The following is a 21,106-nucleotide window of genomic DNA, read 5'->3' as shown; positions in this document are numbered from 1 at the left end:
TGGAATGGAAAACATTGTCTATGAAGTTGTGTTACTCAGTATTGTTAAGAAGCGTTTAGCAATATGCTGAATAAATGTCATTGCCCTAGGAAGAAAAAACCAAGTTAGTAAAAATGGGCAGTAGTGAGACTTCAGGATAAACTTAAACGAACCTGGACACTTAACCAGTTCACACATGTCTAGTGACTGATAACAGAGCTTCTATTTCACTCCTGGTTCGTGGCAATAGCATAGTCAAATAATGTACAAAAAGGCAATACCTAAAACTTCATTCTATGTTTGTTAGAAAAGTAAAATATTTTATTTTGTGTTCATAACTTATAAATCTTCCAAAGTTTCAAAATATTTGCCATCTATCATCTATCTATCTATTTATGCTTACTATTATGTAGAAAACATTAGAATAACTTCCCAAAGGTGAGGAGGGACCACTCCAGCAAATGAAAACGTTACCAGTTAATATTAACTAATTTCTTTATAAATACTGATCCTGCAGTTGATGGGCTTATTTGCTATTCATGAGGAGTTGTACAAGCTACTAAGTATGTATTTTCTTCCTATTTTTTTTAGAAACTACATTCAGAATTTCCAGAACATGTAAAATAAAACAAGTTACCCATTTTTAACTTAATCTGGAGTATAAAAAGATCAGCCAAATATGACTTCCTTTCTGACAGTTTAAAGTGTTTTATGCATTTCTGAAACACTGTTTACTTTTTCAAAGATTTAAGAGTTTAAAGACTTAAAAAATTACTGATTTGTGGGATGCCTGCGTGGCTCAGTCAGTTAAGAGTCTAACTCTTGATTTCAGTTTGGGTCATGATCTCAAGGTCATGACTTTGAGCTCCACCTCAGGATCCCTACTGGGCATGGAGTCAGCTTGAGGTTCTCTCTCTCCCCCTTCTGTGGCCCTCCCCCCACACTTGCTCTTACACTCACTCGTGTGTGCTCTCTCTAGAAAAATGAAAAAAGGTTGACTTGTGTGCAATCATTTCGCACTCTAATGAAATATAAAAGATAGTTTCATGATACACCAAGGAGAGACCAGGTAGTCTGCCACATCAAAACGATACTCAGCAAATCCAAAGCGGACATAGAATTTTGAAGGTGGGCAAGTGCAACTGTAAATGAGGAGAGCTCAATGCCATAAACTAAACAGTAGAAACAGCAGATGGAAACAAGCAATGTGTAGGAGTGTAGCATATGAAATAATTTAGAATTATGAGAACTGCAATACAAATACTTGGGATAAAAGTTAAAAATATCTTCTCCCATTCCGTGGGTTGCCTCTTTGGTTTTTTGACTGTTTCCTTTGCTGTGCAGAAGCTTTTGATTTTGATGAAGTCCCAAAAGTTTATTTTCCCTTTTGTTTCCTTTGCCTTTGGAGACATATCTTGAAAGAAGTTGCTGTGGCTGATATCGAAGAGATTACTGCCTAAGTTCTCCTCTAGGATTCTGATGGATTCCTGTCTCACGTGGAGGTCTTTTGTCCATTTTGAGTTTATCTTTGTGTACGGTGTAAGAGAATGGTGGAGTTTCATCCTGGGCATTTACCCCAAAGACACAGATGTCGTGAAAAGAAGAGCCATCTGTACCCCAATGTTTATAGCAGCAATGGCCACGGTCGCCAAACTGTGGAAAGAACCAAGATGCCCTTCAGCAGACGAATGGATAAGGAAGATGTGGTCCATATACACTATGGAGTATTATGCCTCCATCAGAAAGGATGAATACCCAACTTTTGTAGCAACATGGACGGGACTGGAAGAGATTATGCTGAGTGAAATGGTTTCACTTATTTGTGGAGCATAACAAATAGCATGGAGGACATGGGGAGTAAGAGAGGAGAAGGGAGTTGAGGGAAATTGGAAGGGGAGGTGAACCATGAGAGACTATGGACTCTGAAAAACAATCTGAGGGTTTTGAAGGGGCTGGGGGTGGGAGGTTGGGGTACCAGGTGGTGGGTATTATAGAGGTCACGGATTGCATGGGGCACTGGGTGTGGTGCAAAAATAATGAATACTGTTATGCTGAAAATAAAGAAAAAATAAATTTAAAAAAAGTGAAAATAATGAATGGATATAATAATTTTAATAACTATTAAGATCATCTCTAATGAGTTTGTGGTATACCTTGTATAACTAATAAGAAAAGCTGAAATGAACACTTGTACATTTGTATTTTTATGCCAAGCAATTATTTTCTACGTTTCAAGGACACACTGAACCAAATCACTGGATCAAATCTGATCACCAAATCAGCATCCAGAGGTTTGTATAAGTTTATTTTTCTACTGAGAGCCTATTTCCTATACCTTTGCCAAATCTGGAGATTTTGCTAAGCAAAAAAGTCCTATCATATTACTTTATCTTTTATTTCCAGGGCAGTTGAAGACTCTTGCATGTTTCTTTCTTTTCTTTCTCTCTTTCTTTCTTTCTTTTTTTTTTTTTTTGAGATTTTATTTATTTATTTGAGAGAGAGAGAGAGACACAGTGAGAGAAAGAACACAGCAGGGGGAGTGGGAGAGGGAGAAGCAGGCTTCCCGCTGAGCAGAGAGCTCAATGTGGGGCTCCATCCCAGGATTCCAGGATCATGACCTGACCCGAAGGCAGATGCCCAATGACTAAGCCACCCAGGCGCCCCCTCTTGCATGTTTCTTAAATTTTTCTATTTGTTTAAGAAATGTTCTTATGCCACCAGTCCATTTTTCTACTGAAATATTCATTTTTCTCTAATTGACCAATAAAAGCCTTCAAATATTCTTGCTACTTATATGTTATAGATGGTAAAAAAAAAATTTATTTCATTATTGGTTGATTTAGACAACGCTGGTCTATTTGAGAGGCAGGCAAATGAGTTGTATAGTCTGTTTAGGCTCAGAGCTGCAAGTCTCTATCTGGCTGACTTTACACACTCACTGGCTTTTGTTGGCTCTTCAAAGATGGAAGTCTCCCAAGGCTCACACCTGGGCCCTCTACCTTTCTCTCCCCACACCTCCTCCTTCATAAGTTCACATACTCCAGTGATTTTCACAAGTTTAAACTCACATTATTGCTTAATCTATACTACTGCTCCTGATTCAGTGCGCCCCATAAGTCAGTAATATGGTTTCATGTGCCTGATGAACCTTTAAGATTTCATTTGTTCCCTCAAATTTATATAGTACCTCTTTTTTTTTAATTTTTTAAATTTTTTTATACAAATCTTTTTTTTAACCTCTTAAGCACACCTTGTAAACAGAAGTACTATGAAGCGTCAAGATTTCACATTCAAAGTCTTCAAAGCAAAGTCACCACACAAACCATCCTTCCTTTCCAATTTCTTTTTTGTTAATTGTATCCCCAACTTTCTGCTCTTCTATCTAAGAATGTCATAATTCTTTGCTCTCTGTGTCACCACAAGTAATCAGTCTCTTAATTTTTCCTCTAATGATTCAAAAATTAATTCTCCTTTTTTTTTTCCAGATTGCTGCCATTTTGGTCCAAGTACTCATCATCTGACACCTGTTGAATTGCCATGATAATTTCCTAGTGGCCCCACTGATTCCCATTTTTTTGCCACTTCAACGTGTTGTGTATCTTGTGCTGGATTAGTCTTCCTGAAGTATGGTTCTGAACATGCCATTTCTCTGTTCAAGAATCTCAAGTGCTTCCTTTTGCCTGTGGAAATTAGCCCGAAATCCACCAGCCCCTCATTAGAAGTTTGTAGTAAGTTGATTCTATCTATCCTAACTCATCTCCCACTACTCCACTCTGGAAACACGATGTTTGCTTAGCATTGTGTCTGCATTATCCTCCATGTAAGACTTCTCACTTTTGCTCATCAATTCTGTCTGATTATATCCCTCACTTTTCTTATCAGTCCAAATCCCGTATACCCATCTCTTCACAGCACAACTCAAGTCTTCTCTCTTCCAGGAAGCTGATTCCAACTAAAACTGTAGTTTGTTTTTCTTAGTATTGGAGTAGACTTCACAGAGTACCCTCAAGGACTCTGAGCCTCAAAAATCTCAAATTCTGTTCAACAACCATTTATTGAATACTCATTATGCACAATGCTCTCCTGAGAAAAATGAATAGAACTGATCTCTCCTCTCAAAGAGCTGGATCCCATTAAAAGGGACAGGTGCAAATATCATTTCATTCAAATACGTGAACCTCTAAGATGGAGGTCTACACAGTGTTGTGAGACTGAGAAAAAAGAAGTGTGTCTTCCGACCGAGGGTTTAGGGCAAGCTTCCAGAGGAGGTATCGTGAGACAAGAATATAAAAGATACGTAAGAAAAAAAGATGTCTATTAAGACAAAGAAAGGTGGAAAGGGAGTCTGGAAAAAAGGGAACAAAATAAATATAGCCAGAGACATACTCTGTATGAGGGGAGTGCGGAGTTAAATAAAAGCAGTGACATTAGAGTATAATGTCACGACCAAGTACTGGTGAGAGATCAAGACAGGAAGCAACCAGAGAAAGTGAGCCAGGTGTGTAGGGGTTTGTAAGAGACTTTAAGAAATTTGCACTCTACTCTGGAAATGATAAGGAGCCCCTAAAAATGTTTAAACAAGAAAGTTAAATGATTGGGTTTTGTCAAAATCTCTTTACTTTGTAGAAGACCAGATTTAAGGAAAGCGAGACAGAAGACAGAAGACTACATATTGCAAGGCTCCAGGAAAGACAGGATAAGGGACTCTATGAAGATGCTGCTATCAGGGATGGGGCTGAAGACACATATTTGAAAAAGAAAATGTTTAAGAGCTAAAACTATTAGATCCTGTTGACTGCCTAGACATGGAAGTTTCGGGGAACTGAGAAGTGTCACATGACTATTATGTCTTGGATAATGGTGACAGTAATTAAGCTAAAAATCAAGGAGCCATAGTACATCGTGGGGGGATTGGTGGGGAAGACTGGAGGTGGTGAGAGCTGAGAATGACAATGAGGACAGTTTGGGATATGCTGAGTCTGTGATTCCTGTAGGATATATGAAGACCAAAGATCACAGATGAGGTCAAAGATAAAAGTAAAAATTTAGCGTTCATCACCATTCCACTGTAAGATAAAACAATGATAGATGGTTATGAGATCCCCCAAGCAAAGCGTGTAAAGAAAGAAATGAACACTTTAGAACCTGGGGTGTTCACCAGTGGTTAATGGACACACAGAAAAGGAAAAGTCCATGAAGACCAGAGAGGAAGAGTTAAAGAAGGAGGAGGACTGTCAGGACAGCTTGGAGTCACGGAAGCAAAGGACAGAAAGGTTTAAGATAGTGTGTAAGGTAAGGACTGAGAAAGCATCCCGGGTTTGTCAACACAAAGTTCACCAGTGACCCAGGAACACGTGTGGGCTCCTAACTGTGATGAGTTTAAGAGTGGAAGAAATAGGGGCGCCTGGGTGGCTCAGTGGGTTAAGCCGCTGCCTTCAGCTCAGGTCATGATCTCAGGGTCCTGGGATCGAGTCCCGCATCGGGCTCTCTGCTTCCTCCTCCTCTCTCTCTCTGCCTGTCTCTCTGCCTACTTGTGATCTCTCTCTGTCAAATAAATAAATAAAATCTTTAAAAAAAAAAAAAGAGTGGAAGAAATAGAGTCATGACATGTAACTTAGCAGAGAAGGAAAGGAGAAGAGTCAGGGCACGTGTAGCGAGGCCGGAGGACCCAGAGACAGCTAACTGAGGCTCAGGGAAAGGCGATTAAGGCACACAGCACACCAGTGTTGCTATTTAATTCACAGATTTAAAGAGAACAAAAGAAAGCCATCTACAAATACAGAGTTCAATCCTCAAATACCTCTTTCAGTCACAAGACTAGAAGAGAAAGTCACATGCATTGGCCCTGCCTTTGTCACAGTTCAAAACACATCTTTTTCTAAATTATGGAAAATTATAAACTTTCTTCTCTTGCCGGGAACTAGAAGTATAATAAACTGGTCAGGCGTCTCCTGGAATAACTCAGCTCTGGAGTGTAACATTTTGCTTTCGGGCTTACTGAGCACGGGTTCTTTGAGGAGTCACTGCACCCCCATATGGCCAGCCTTGAGAATAGCATTTTTCTCAACTTGCCACCAGTAGATTTTGGGGTTGAAACACAAAAAAAGAATTCTACAGGTGGAAGGGACCTCAGAGACCCTCTCCTCATTGTACAGGTGAAGACTTGCTTAATTTTTCAAAATGTCTTTTTCTTTTAACTTGCATATTGATATCTTGTTCATATATAAATGCTTATATATATAAAAAGCAGACAACAAAAAACATATACAATATCTTTAAGTCTTCATTCAAACCTCAGGGTAGCATCCCTATGAGAGTCTCTGTTTTAAGTCCAAGAAGTTGATGAAATGCAAAAAACCACTCAGATCCTTGTCCCCAAGCTAATCTTTAGCAACACCGTATTGCCACAAAGTTAGCATGCTAGTTTGTGTCAACTGAGCCATTTCAAATTCTATTTTAAAAATGTACATTGAGGGGCGCCTGGGTGGCTCAGTTGGTTAAGCAGCTGCCTTCGGCTCAGGTCATGCTCCCAGGGTTCTGGGATCGAGTCCCACATTGGGCTCCTTGCTCGGCAGGGAGCCTGCTTCTCCCTCAGCCTCTGCCTGCCTCTCTGTCTGCCTGTGCTCACTCACTCTCTCTCCCTCTGTCTCTGACAAATAAATAAATAAAATCTTTAAAAAAAATAAAAATAAAAATAAAAATGTACATTGAGCTCAAATGGAATAGTAAAAGAGAAAACATGTCTGCTATGGATCGAGTCTAAGATGGTTATTAGAATGTGAATCTTAAGATGAAAATTCAGCTCTATATTATCATTTTGCTTTTATCTTTATTTTTTCTTTTCTGATAGGAAAAGTAACAGATGTCATAAAGAAAACTCGGGAGACCTCAGGGGGGAAAAAAATTAAAAACATCAATCAAAATCCCATGACCCAACATAATCTTTCTTAAGATTCTGGCATGTTCTGGCACCTGGGTGGCTCAGTGGGTTAAGCCTCTGCCTTCGGCTCAGGTCATGATCCCGGGGTCCTAGGATCGAGTCCGATATTGGGCTCTCTGCTCAGCGGGGAGTCTGCTTCCCCCTCTCTCTCTGCCTACTTGTGATCTCTGTCAAATAAATAAGTAAAATCTTTAAAAAAAAAAAGATTCTGGCACATTCAATCCCTTCAAAATGCTTTAAGTTGAAGATATCAAGTCAGACATTTAATTCACCCCATGAAATTAGCTGAGAGTTTAAAAAAGATTTCTCATACTTACAGAAGTTCTTTCACTCCTTAAGCCCACCTAACCAAAAGAGTTACCCACTCAGGGACAAACAGTTGAAACAGAGCGAAGTTGACAAGGTTTGGGCAACCTCTGTCCAGGGCGGCCATTCACTTGCTCATTAACACTGTCCTTAATTATTTCTAACAATTCTTAGTGTGTTGGCTTCTTCCTGCATCTTTTTATCTGCCATCCCAAAGATACTTCTGCTGAATTCTAGATTATTTGGAACGGGAACACCCTAAATCAGCAAAATTAGAACACTAAGCTTTAAAGTATTTCAAATCAAAGAAATGGACTCCTTCTGAATGCAACATTAATAGGAGTAGTATTAGCAACAGTGATGGTAACGATTTATGAAGCTTGAAGTTCTTTATAAAACTTCCACTTCAGGGGCACCTGGGTGGCTCAGTGAGTTAAGCCACTGCCTTCGGCTCAGGTCATGATCTCAAGGTCCTGGGATCGAGCCCCGCATCGGGCTCTTTGCTCAGCAGGGAGCCTGCTTCCTCCTCTCTCTCTGCCTGCCTGTCTGCCTGCTTGTCATCTCTCTGTGTCAAATAAATAAATAAAATCTTTAAAAAAAAAATCTTTCCACTTGATTGTCTTGGCAACCCAATTTTACAAAGGAGGTGTTAAGAAATGGCCCTATATCACATAACTAACATATAGCTGGCAAGCCTCCTCCCTAAACCCTGTCCATAAGCAGAATCCCACAGTCCAAGACATTCTCCAGGCACCCATGATGTAACCAACTCCAGGTTTTCAGAGTCATTTTAGCCTACACCAATGTAATTATATTCACCAGAAGTACAGCAAAAGGTATTTGGAAAACTATCTAGTATTCCCTTTGCCTCTTCGGAGTTGGACAACCCAAGAAATCCGTTGGTCTGGAGAAATACAAGGATATTTTACAAAAGAAATGCAAAGAGGAGGGGTACCGGGGTGGCTCAGCAGGTTAAGTATCTGCCTTTGGCTCAGGTCATGATCACAGAGTCCTGGGATCAAATCCCACATGAGGCTCCCAGCTCCACAGAGAGTCTGCTTCTCCCTCTGACCTTTCCCCTCTCATGCTCTCTCTCACTCTCTCTCTCTCTCTCTGTCAAATGAATAAATAAAATCTTAAAGAAAAGAAATGCAAAGAGGAAAAAGGAGAAAATATTTAGCTTCTAATATACAAAATAGAAATATAATCACTATGATGTTGAAAGAGAATTTCTCTAAACTCCTTTATTCATTCACATTAAGACCCAACACTTACAGAGATCACCTGCAGTGTGGAAAGGATGCTACTCAAAGACAAAAGGAATATGTGATTCTGGATACAAGAAAAGGCCATCCTCCCTTACCTTCTAGTACCTCAGAGAGGGAGGTACATTAGCATAACCGTGAGGGCAGGAGCACTGCTTATTTGCCTCCTCCCCATTAAGGACTATGGAGAATTACCTTCTGCACTAATTTGACACATACGACCACCTCAGTTAGGAAGAGTGGAAAGAATCTCTCAAGTTAGCTCTCCAAAGCAATCCTTGGTTTCCATGGGGCCTGGAGATAAGTCGAGATCGAGCAGACTAGCCACTGATTCCACAGTGACAGTGGCAAGTAACCTCACTGCTGAGGCTGAGGTGGATCCGTGGGCCAGTGGAGAGCGGGAGAACATGGTGGACACCCAGGCCTGCAGCCAGTGGAAGCCAGATATAAGGCAGACCAACCGAAGGAGCACTGCCAGCTTCTGAGCAAGCAGGAGAGAAGTGACTGGTACAGTCACCAACCAGTCACTTCTCTCCTGCTTGCTCAGAAGCTGGCAGTGCTCCTTGGTACAGTCACCAACTTCATAGGAAAATGCCAGTTAAACAGGAACATTACCTGGGCTTCAGGCCCCAAAGACGCAGTCTTCCCCTCAGACCTCCTTCCCTAGACATGCTCCCCAGTTACCAGACTGAGCATTACCTTAAGGAACTGATTAAGTTATCAGACTGAACTAATTTAAGTAAGAATGAACACTATTAATATTTCCCCCCTAATACAGCAGATGAGCTCCCCCTGAAGAGGATTAAATGAGCTCTAGACCAAAGAAGGAAATTCTGTTTTTGGAGGTTCTAGGTTAAGGTAACAGAGTTAACATACATTTCTCTTTCTACTTCTTCCTACTCTTTCCTACTCCTTCCTAAAACCAGAACATAGTAAGGAAACTTTCAAAGCACACAAACCCACAAGAATGGGGATTTTAGAAACTCTCAGAACACTGAGACTGTAATCCAGAAATTCCATTCAGATCACCATCTCCTAGGAGCAGTGATAGTGACAACACCGAAATCACTATGTACAAAGAGATTTGTGCTTACCACTCAGCTTCCAAAAACTACACAATATACTGTTTAGGGATCCACATACCCATGGTGACTTCTAAATCTTAGCTGTTACAGGAAGGGAAAGACATGAATGAGGGTAGCATGGTGGCTGCTGCTTGGGTCACACCTGGTTTAGCCCATGCACTCATGGTTCTGTGCCACACTGAAGACTTAGCTAGGGAAACATGGGGGACACAAACAACACCTCTCCAGAGTGCTTCTAAGAGGTAGTCACACAAAAAGAGAACTCCATATCAATACAGACCACCTAGCTCGGACACCTGAAGGTTCTAGGATCCTAGTTGTGTTACCAAAGAAGAATAGCATTTTTTAAAAATGTGAACACAGAGGAAACATCCCTTGAAAAACCCCCAAGTGTCTTTAGGTGACAAAAGTAGAGAAAAATGGTCAAGAGACTGGGCTTTCGGATTGATTCAAACCCAGATTCCAAACCCTATTGGCTATCACTTAGTCAGTTTACATAACTTATCAGAATTCATTCCCTTAAAACAGAAGTTGTTGGTCACACATGTTTTGCTCTTGTTGTTCAATCAATACTGTTCACGTATTTGTTGAACAAATACTGATTGTGCATCTATTATGTGCAAGTGCTATATTGGCATTTAGAACGTGTCAGTCAAAAAGAGATTTATAAAAATTCCCTGTCCTTATGGAACTTAGGTTCTAAAGGAGGATGTAAACAAGATATAAATAATAAATAAACATGGTAAATGTGCGTTATGTTAGAAGATAAGTCCTGTGTGTGGGGGGAGAACCAGGGATTAAGTTTGGTGGGGGTTGCCATTAACAATTTATTTATTTACATATTTTATTTTAAATACTTTATTTGAGAGAGAGAGAGAGAGAGAGAGAGAGCAGGAGCAGGTGAGGAAGAAGCAGATTCCCTGCTGAGAAGGAAGCTCTATCCCAGGACCCTGGAACCGTGACCTGAGCCGAAGGCAGGCACTTAGCCGACTGAGCCACCCAGGTGCCGCTGTAGTGAGCAATTTTAAACAGTGCGGCTAAAACAGACTTCAGTGAGAGAAAACTACTGACTTAGAGCAGTAAGGTAAGGATTACGTGATACGACGTAAGTAAGTGCTCTCATCACATACCACTGAAGACGTACGTGGTTGGGAGCTTGAGGAAGAGGAGGAAAAGGACAAAGGGAATCTGCAAGAGATCAGAGTCCCAAAGGAGCAGATGACAGGAGGTATGGGCTCTACCACATTTGAGCTATTAGGAATGTGACCCTCTTCAATAACAGTAACTATTAGTTATAGGACACTACCTATATTCTAAGAATAGTGCTAAATTTTAAAATGTTTTAGCACCTAGAATCCTTGCCAGTAACCCTATACGACCAAACTGAGGCTGACGGGTACGTAATTTATGCAGAGACACGCAGCTGTCAGTAGGTTAGAGGCGGCCAGAACTTGGCCCCGGTATTTCTGTCACTGGCACTCTTGGCCACCATGCTGCTCCGCCTCTCAGATCTGCTCTCAGATACCAGACAGACTAGTGGCAACCTGGGTCCTAAGGAGGAAACAGGCTTGTATGCAGTGGCAGGGCTGGGACTAGCTAACTCCCTTCCTCTGCCTCTGACCGTGCTGCCTCGCCAAGCAAGCCTAACCTGGATACTGCATAAGTTCAACTTACATTCTGTTAGACAACAACTCTCCATCAAATAGAATATAAGACATAGCAGAATCACCCTATTATGTTTTAAAATAATAAATTAGAGCTTATTTGAGACAGACAGCCCTCTCCTGAAGTTTGCTTCTCACCACCCCAGGGCCCAAAGATGCTACACAATGAGAGGGTAACTGGTGTTCCTACAAGCATGAGAGGTTCCATCTCTACAGAGTTCAACTAATATGCAGTATCCAGGAGGACTCAGTAATGCATATGTGTGGACTGACTCATACAGAAAACTATACAAACTGGTTTAATCTACTGCTCTGTATACATAGTTGACCACAGAAGCCTCCTATCCTGTGGGAAAAGTGGATCTCTGGTGCCCAGGCAGGCCACTTAACACAGGGAGGAAATGGATGGTGTCTTCAAGATTGCCATCAGTCTAATGAGAAAACACAGCTTAAACTTTAACTTAAATCTGTGTTTGCAAAGAAAGCGCTCTCGTGCGCTAAAATTTGGGGGCAGTTGTACAGAAAGGCCTTGGAACACAAGAAAATAAAACCGAGAAATTTTACCCTATGCCTTGGTTTCACAGAGTAATGGGCAGAAACCGAAACTAACATAAACATTTCTTTAACAAGTTCACCTCCTGGAACCCAACAATCCAGCAGTGTTCTCAAATTATCTAAAATGAACAAGGTTTCCCACCACAGAGCTAAAAGGCAAACATGTCTACCAGACCCCTCAATGGACAAAGCAACCAACAGGGCTCATGTCAACACAAAAACACAAGAAGAAAGGAGAAAGAGGGGGGAAGACGAAACATTTCCTCCCCCGCTTTCCCTGAGGCTGTCAAGTCTGCCACTTGCCACATGAGTGACAGCATGGACTTGGGCAGCTCCAATATACCATTAAGAAAATGGGGGAAGTGACACTTGGTGACATTCTCCCTGAGAGAGATGAGTAATAGTGTCAAAAAGTGCATGGTCTACTGCCCCTACAGACTTTAACATAACACCTCCCCCATCGAAACGGTGAGCCAGCAACAAATAGCAAATGTCACAGAAAACAAATCTCTTACAGTTGGGTCTCTTTTAGTTGAAGCTGCAGGGGGAGGAGGCCGGCTGAGACCACAGAGTTGGTAAAAAGTCACACCATGAAGCTCCCTTAGTAATTTTATATGCAGGCAACATTACCAAGCATCCCTATGTGCTAGGGTCATACTAAATAAAAAATTTACATATATATTACTTAATTTCATTATTTAAATAAATGCCAAGGGCAGCCATAATCATTATGTGAGGAAAAAGCATAAACCCACCATATAATAGCAATTTGCTTAAAAATACACTCATACAGACATAACATGCTTGTGTGTGTCCACATACATGTGTGTATTGTTTGAATGGGTAGTTATAATATGTACTATATAGATATATTTATACAAAAAAACAAAAAAGGAAACACCCCAATTTATTTTTGAAAGGTATAATTATTAGTAGCTTTAATTATTTTCCTTACATTATTCTACATTTTTCAACTTGAACTTATTTCTTTTTCAAGTCCACCTACTCTTCAGCTCCCCAGTACAATATCCTCTCCCCAAATCTCTTTCCTATAAATATCCAATATTCTCCCCCCAAAACGAAAATACATGCCAAAAAAAAAAAAAAAAACCAGAAAGGATGTCCCAAATATACAAAAAAACAGTAGTCATTAGAAAATCCCCTTAAGAAAGCCCAGATTTTGGAATTAGTAAGCAAAGATTTTAAGCTATTACAAATTCATTAAAAGTAATGGAAATCATATAAAAAGAATTTTAAAAAGAGTATAAATGATTGTCAAACAAATAAAAAATAATATCAAAGATACAGAAATTATGGGAAAGGAAAGAGAATAAAATAGGAATTCAAGGGATTAAAAAGTCTGATAACAAATAAAGTATTTAGAAGGGCTTAAAAATCTGAACAAACAGCAAAAAGAATCTACAAACTGGAGATAGGTCAATTGAGATCAAGATACGATATCCAATCTGAAGAGAAAACAGAAAAAAAGTATAAAGAAAAACAGATATACCCTTAGAGCTGTGTGGGACATCACAAAGCATATAAATGTGCACACAACTGGAGCCCCGTTAAGAGGATAGATAGAAAATGACATAAAGAATACTTGAAGAAATAATGGCTGAAATTTTCCTGAATTCAATGAAAACCAATATAATATACTGTATGTATGTATATAACATATATATAATATATTGCTATGATTGTTATAATCAATACAATACATCAAAAAAACTTTAATAAAATCTAACTAGGAAAAACTGAAAGATAAGCACGCCTATGCATTTGACAGTCATACTGTAAAAAGACAGAGAACCTCAAAAGGCATCAGGAAAAAAAAATGATTCATCACATTAAAGGGAAATGAATGAGATTAATAGCTAACTGTTCATCGGAAAGTATGGAAGTAAAAAAGTGGCAGGACAACATATTCAAAGTGCTGAGGGGAAAGACCCTCAAGCAGGAATTACATACCCCCCAAAAATTTGACAAAATAGAACATTCTTTCTTTCCTTTTTATTTATTTATTTGACAGAGAGAGAGAGATCACAAGTAGGCAGAGAGGCAGGCAGAGAGAAAGGGGGGAGGAAGCAGGCTCCCTGCTAAGCAGAGAGCCTGATGTGGGGCTCAATTGCAGGTCCCTGGATCATGACCTGAGCTGAAGGCAGAGGCTTTACCCACTGAGCCACCCAGGCGCCCCTAGAACATTCTTTCTTGATAAAAAAAAAAAAACAAAAAAAAACACCACCTCTCCACAGTTTAGGGATAGAAGGAACACACCTCAATATCATATATGCCATATATAAAAAACCCATAGCGGGACGCCTGGGTGGCTCAGTTGGTTGGACGACTGCCTTTGGCTCAGGTCATGATCCCGGAGTCCTGGGATCGAGTCCCGCATCGGGCTCCCAGCTGCATGGGGAGTCTGCTTCTCCCTCTGACCTTCTCCTTGCTCATGCTCTCTCTCACTGTCTCTCTCTCTCTCTCTCAAATAAATAAATAAAATCTTAAAAAAAAAAAAAACCCATAGCAAATATCATCCTCAGTGGGGAAAAACAGAGCTTTTCCCCTAAAGTCCAGAACATGACAGGAATGTCCACTCACCACCATTGTTCAACATAGTACCCGAAGTTCTAGCCTCAGCAATCGACAACAAACAGAAATAAAAGATATCAGAATGGCAAAGAAGAAGTCAAACTCTCACTTTTCAGATAACATGATATTTTATGAAGAAAACCCGAAAGACTCCACCCCAAAATTACTAGAACTGATAGAGGAATTCAGCAGTCACAGGATATAAAAGTCAAGGTACAGAAGTCAGTTGCATTTCTAAACACTAACAGTGAGTCAGAAGAAAAAGAAATCAAGGAACTGATCACATTTACAATTGGACCAAAAACCGTAAGATAACTAGGAATAAACATAACCAAAGAGGTAAAGGATCTGTACTCTAAAAACTATAGAACATTCACGAAAGAAACTGAGAAGATATAAAGAAATGGAAAAATATTCCATGCTCATGGATTGGAAGAACAAATATTGTGAAAATGTCTAGGCTACCCAAATCAATCTACACATTCAATGCAATCCCTATCGAAATACATCATTTTTCAGAGCTGGAACAAACAATTCTAAAATTTGCATGGAATCAGAAAAGACCCCAAGTAGCTAAAGTAATGCTGAAAAAAAAAAAAAAAAAAACCAAAGATGAAGGCATCACAATTCCAAACTTCAAGCCATCTTACAAAGCTTTAATCATCAAGACATATGGTACTAGCGCCAAAATAGACACATAGATCAAAGGAACAGAAGAGAGAATGCAGAAATGGAACCTCAGCTCTATGGTCAATTAATCTGTGACAAAGCAGGAAAGATATCCAATGGAAAAAAAGACAGTGTCTTCAATAAATGGTGTTGGGAAAATTGGACAGCCACATGCAGAGTAATGAAGCTGGACCATTTCCTCACACCATACACAAAAATAAACTTTAAATGGATGAAAGACCTAAATGTGAGACAGGAATCTATCAAAATCCTAGAGAACACAGGCTGCAAAATATTTACCTCAGTTGCAGCAACCCCTTAAACACATCTCCAAAAGGAAGAGAAACAAAAACAAAAAAGAACTATTGGGATTTCATCAAGATAAAAAAAAATTGCACAGAAGGAAATGGTCAATAAAACTGAAAGTCAGCCTATAGAATGGGAGAGGATATTTGCAAATGTCTTATAAGAAAAAGAGCTAGTATTCAGAATCTAGTAAAACATTAAACTCATCACCCCCCAAACAACAAAAAACCCAGTCAAGAAATGGGCAGAAGACTTGAACAGACATTTCTGGGAAAAAAAAAAAAAAAAAAAAAAAGACATACAAATGGCCAACAGATACATGAAAAAGTGCTCCACATCACTTGGTATCAGGGAAATACAAATCAAAACCACAATAAGATGCCACCTCACACCAGTCAGAATGGCTAAAATGAACAACTGAGGAAGCAACAGATGTTAGTGAGGATGCAGAGAAAGGGGAATCCTCTTACACTACTGGTGGGAATGTAAATTGCTGCAGCCAATCTGGAGAACAGTATGAAGGTTCCTCAAAAAGTTAAAAATAGAGCCACCCTACAACCCAGAAATTACTCTACTAGGTATTTATCCAAAGGATATAAACATAGTGATTCAAAGAGACACCTGCACCCCAATGTTCTTAGCAGCAATGTCCAAATAGCCAAAATATGGAAAGAGCCCTGATGTCCATCAACAGTTGAATGGATAAAGGTGAAGTGGTGTATATATACAATGGAGTATTAGCCATCAAAAAGAATGAAATCTTGGGGCACCCGGGTGGCCCGGTTGCTTAAGCAACAGCCTTCATCTCAGGTCATGATCCTAGAGTCCCAGGATTGAGTCCTACATTGGGTTCCTTGCTCAGCAAGGAGTCTACTTCTCCCTCTGACCCTCCCCCTCTCATGCTCTTTCTCTCTAATTCTTTCTCTCAGATAAATAAAAAAAATCTTAAAAAAAAAAAAAGAATGAAATCTTGCCATTTGCAATGACAGAGATGGAACTGGAGGATATTATGCTAAGCGAAATAAGTCAGTTAGAGAAAGACAAATACCATATGATTTCACCCATATGTGGGATTTAAGAAACAAAACAGATGAACATAGGGAAAGGGAAGGGAAAATAAAATAATATGAAAACAGAGAGGGAGATAAACCGTTAAAGACTCTTCTTAAAATTTTTTTCATTTATTTATTCATGAGAGAGAGAGGCAGAGAGAGAAGCAGGGCCCCAGTGGAATGGGGAGCTCAATGTGGGACTCAATCCCAGGACTCTGAGGTCATGAACTGAGCCAAAGGCAGACACTTAATCAACTGAACCACCCAGGCACCCACCATAAGAGACTCTTAACTACAGGAAACAAACTGAGCGTTGCTGCAGGGGAGGTGCATGGAGGAATGCGGTAACTGGGTTTTGGGCATTATGGAGGGCACTTGGTGCAATGAGCACTGAGTACTTTTTGCAACTGATGAATCACTAAATTCTTCCTCAGAAACTTGAAAAAAAAAAAAAAGAATTCCATATCCAGCAAACTTCCCCTCAAAAATCAAGAACACAAGATAATTTCAGATAGCAAAAACTGATTACTAGCAGAACTACACTACAAGAAAGGAGCCTTTCAGGCTAAGTTAGAGTACACTAGATAGTAACTTAGATCCATACAAAAAGTAAAGAGCATAAATAACATTAAGTGCATAGGTAAATATAAATGACAGTATAAATGCATTTTTGTTTATAATTTTCTTTTTTTCTATCTGCTTTAAAGGACAGCTGCAAAAAATTAAAAATAAAAAAGACAACTACATAAAGTAATAATTATAAAACTATGCTGATGGGCTTATATATAATAATGTAATTAATATGACAATAAAGCACAAAGGAGGGTGGAAAGAATAGAATGATAATGGAGCAAGTTTTAACAAAATTGTTTTAACTTAAGAAGTTAAGTGTAAGCTCCAGGGAAACCTCTATGGAAACAACTTAAAAATATATAATTGAAGAAAGAACAAGGGAATTAAAATGGTACACTAGAGGGGTGCCTGGGTGGCTCATTGGGTTAAGCCTCTGCCTTCAGCTCAGGTCATGATCCCAGGGTTCTGGGATCAAGCCTCACATCAGGTCTTCTGCTCAGCGGGGAGCCTGCATCCCACCCACCCCACCCTGCCTACCTGTGATCTCTCTCTCCCTGTCAAATAGATAAAATTTTTTAAAAAAAATCTTTAAAAAAATGGTACACTAGAAAATAAAAAATTACAAAAGGGAAGGTGTAAATCCTACCTGATTTGTAGTTACATTAAATGTAAATGGATTAAACACTTCAGTTGAAAGGTAGATACTGGAAGAATTGGTTGAAGACAAAGAAACAAAGAAAAAATATGACCCGATTATATGTGGTGGACCAGAGATACATTTTAGATTAAAACACCTGAATAGATAGAGGAATGGAATAAGATATACTACGCCAACGGTAACCTAAAAAGCTGAGGTGTTATACCACTATCAGACAAAATGTGCTCTGTAAAAATGTTACTAGAGATTTTAAAAAAGGACTTTTTATAATAAGAGTCACTCTATCAAGAAGATATAACAATTATAAACATTGATGCATTCAATAGCAGTATACAATGTGTAAAATACAATGCACAAAAACACAGAACTAAAGGGAGAAATAGAAAATTCAATGATAGTAATCGAAAGCTTCAATACTCCCTTTCAGTAATGGATATAGCAACAAGACAGAAGAACAACAAGAAATTAGAAGATGAATAAAACAAAAACCAAGACGGCCTATCAAACATCTGTGTCCCCCTGCACTCCACCATCAACAAAAGACACTTTTCTCAAGTTCAGATGGAACAGTCCATAGGATATACAATTAAATAGGTTGTAAAACAAGTCTCAATAAATTTACAGGTTGAAATCATACAAAGTATGTTTTCAGACTACAGTGGAATTAGAAATTAATAAGAAAAGGAAATTTGAGAAAATAAGAATATGTAGAAATTAATGCTTTCCTAAGTAACTAATAGGTCAAAAAAGAAACTACAAAAGTAATTAGAGAATACTTTGAGGTAGAATAAAAATAAAATACAGCATCCCAGCACTTATGGGATGTAGATGACGTGAAGCAATGTCTGGGAGAAAACTATAGCTGTAAATGCCTACCTCAAAGAAGAAGAAGGCATCAATAATGACTAACCTTCCACCTTAAGAAACTAGGAAAGGAAAAGTAAATTAAATTCAAAAGAAACAAAGAAAAAAGCAGTAAAAATTAGAAAGGAAATGAAATAAAAATAGAAAAAATCACGAAAGCTCAATGAAACCAAAAACCATCTCTTTGAAAAGATCAACAAAATTGCCAACATTTAGTTAGACTAACAAATAGAAAGGACATAAGACTCAAATTACAGGGGCACCTGGATGACTCAGTTGGTTAAACAGCTGCTTTTGGCTCAAGTCATGATCCCAGAGTCCAAGAACTGAGCCCACATTGGTCTTCCCACTCAGAGGAGTCTCTTTCTCCCTCTCACCTTACCCCGTCTTGTTCACTCTCTCACTATCTCTCTTTCAAATAAATAAAATCTTTTTTAAAAAAGACTCAAATTACTAAAATCAGGAATTAAAGAGAAAATATCAGTACAACTTTAGAGAAATAAAAGGATAATGAGGGAATAGTAAGAACAACTGTGTTCACACATTAGATAATTTAAATGAAGTAGAGAAGTTCTTAGAATGATACAAAGTATAGAAACTGACTCAAGAAGAAATTGAAAATTTGAATGATTATAACAAATAAAGGTAATAAATTAGTCATTTAAAAACTTCCCTCCAAAAAAGCCCAAGCCCAGATGGCTTCACTCATGAGATCTATGAAAGGTTTAAGGAATAATACCAATTTGCCAACTCTTCCAAAAGATAGAGAAGGAGAGAACACTTACCAACTCATTCTATGTGGCTAGTGTTACCCTGAAACCAAAATCAGACAAAGACATTATCAGAAAAGAACACAGACTAATGCCCATCGGAATATAGAATTAAAAATACTCAGCATAATAATAGCAAACCAAATCCAGCAACAAATAAATATTATATACCATAACAAAGTGGAATTTATTCCAGGAATGTGAGGTTGTTTAGCATACAAAACCAATTAATGTAATATGTCATATTAACAAAAAATAAGGCAAAAACGAATCTCTCCTGATACAGGAAAATGACAAGATCCAACACCCACTCATACTCCAAACGTTCAATGTCCTATGAATATCAGAACAGATCTTCCTTGCTCTGATAAAGGCTACCTATGAAAAACCCACAGGTAGCATCATAATTAATGCTTTACCCTTTAGATCAGGAATAAAACACAGATATCTCTTCTCACCACTTCTATCCTAGAGTACACTACAGGTTCTATCAAGCCAATTGGGAAAAAAAGAAATAACAGGAAATCAGATTAGAAAGAAAGAAGTGAAGCTATCTCTACTTGAATATGACATAATCTTGCCAAGAAATCCCTGAGAAAACTATTAGAACTGATCAACAATTTCAGAGAATCTGCAGGATACAAGATAAATATACAAATATTAATTGCACTTCTATACACTAATAATAAATAATCTGGAAAAGGAATTGAGAAATTATTCCATTTATGATAGTATCAAAAAAACAATGAAGTATTAGGAATACATATTTTTAAAAGTATAAGACTTATACCCTGAAACTATAAAGCACTGATGGAAGACTTAAAAGCAACATAAATAAATGGAAAGACAGCCATGTTCACAGATCAGAAAACAATATTGTTAAGATGGCAATAGTTCCCAAACTGACCTGCACATTCAACACAATGCTTATCAAAAATACAGCCTTTTTTTTTTTTGCAGAAATTTACAAATTGCCTCAAGAAATTCATGTGGAAATACAATTGAGGTAAAATACCCTAAATCAAAAAGAAAGCAATAACAAGAACAAAGTTGGAGGACTCCCAATTCACATTTTCAAAATTTACTACAAAGGTACAGTAACCAAGACAATGCACTGGCATTCAGATGGACATGTAGATCAATAAAACAGACTTTAGGGTCCACAAAGAAATTTTTACATTTATGGTCAACTGATTCTTGACAAGTGTAGGGAAAGAAGAGTTTTCTCAACAAATGATTTTGGGACAACTGGATATCCACATTCAAAAGAATTAAACAGAATCTTTACTCAAAAAATTAATTCATAGTAGATCATAAACCTAAAAGCAATAATTTAAGCCATAAAGCTTAGAAGGAAAAAATGGTAAATCCTTAACAATACTGGATTGGACAATGATTTCTTAGATATGACTCTAAAGCATGAGCAAAATAGAAATATTAGGATGAGGAGAAACTGGACTTTCATTCATTACTGGTAAGACTGTAAAATGGTTTAGTCATACTGGAAAATTGCTTAGCAGTTATTCAAAATATTAAATATAGAGTTCCACATGACACAGCAATTCCACTCCTAGGTTATACACCCAAGAGAAATGAAAAACTGTCCAGGTAAGAACTTCTACGAGAATGTTATTTGCACCATTATTCATCATAGCCCAAAAGTGGAAACAACCTAAATATTTCTTACTTGACGGATAGAACAAAATGTGACATATCTATACAATGGAATATAATTTAGCAATTAAGAAATGAAATATCGATTCATGCTACCACATGGATGAACCTTGAGAACATACTGCTAAGGGAATGAAACCAGTCACAAACCATC

At 38.4% G+C, this 21,106-nt stretch overlaps 1 long non-coding RNA gene across 2 annotated transcripts in view; it reads right to left on the bottom strand.

The window, feature by feature from the left end:
* LOC123393241 overlaps window positions 1-21,106 on the bottom strand; it is a 236,831-nt gene that overhangs the window by 123,945 nt on the left and 91,780 nt on the right. Inside the window, exon 3 of one of the 2 annotated variants that reach the window (XR_006607979.1) lies at window positions 5,476-5,523. The exons of the other annotated variant lie outside the window; for it this stretch is intronic. This is a non-coding gene — a long non-coding RNA (uncharacterized LOC123393241). Of the gene's footprint in view, window positions 1-5,475; window positions 5,524-21,106 lie in introns of those variants that run through there. 2 annotated transcript variants of the gene reach the window in all.

This window comes from Mustela putorius, unplaced genomic scaffold (genome assembly GCF_011764305.1).
Source record: "Mustela putorius furo isolate JIRA1106 unplaced genomic scaffold, ASM1176430v1.1 tig00000785_pilon_pilon_pilon, whole genome shotgun sequence".
In the NCBI taxonomy this organism is placed as follows: Eukaryota; Metazoa; Chordata; class Mammalia; order Carnivora; family Mustelidae; genus Mustela; species Mustela putorius.
Note: the sequence above shows the minus strand (reverse complement) of the source record. Positions and strands in the feature narration are given on the sequence as shown.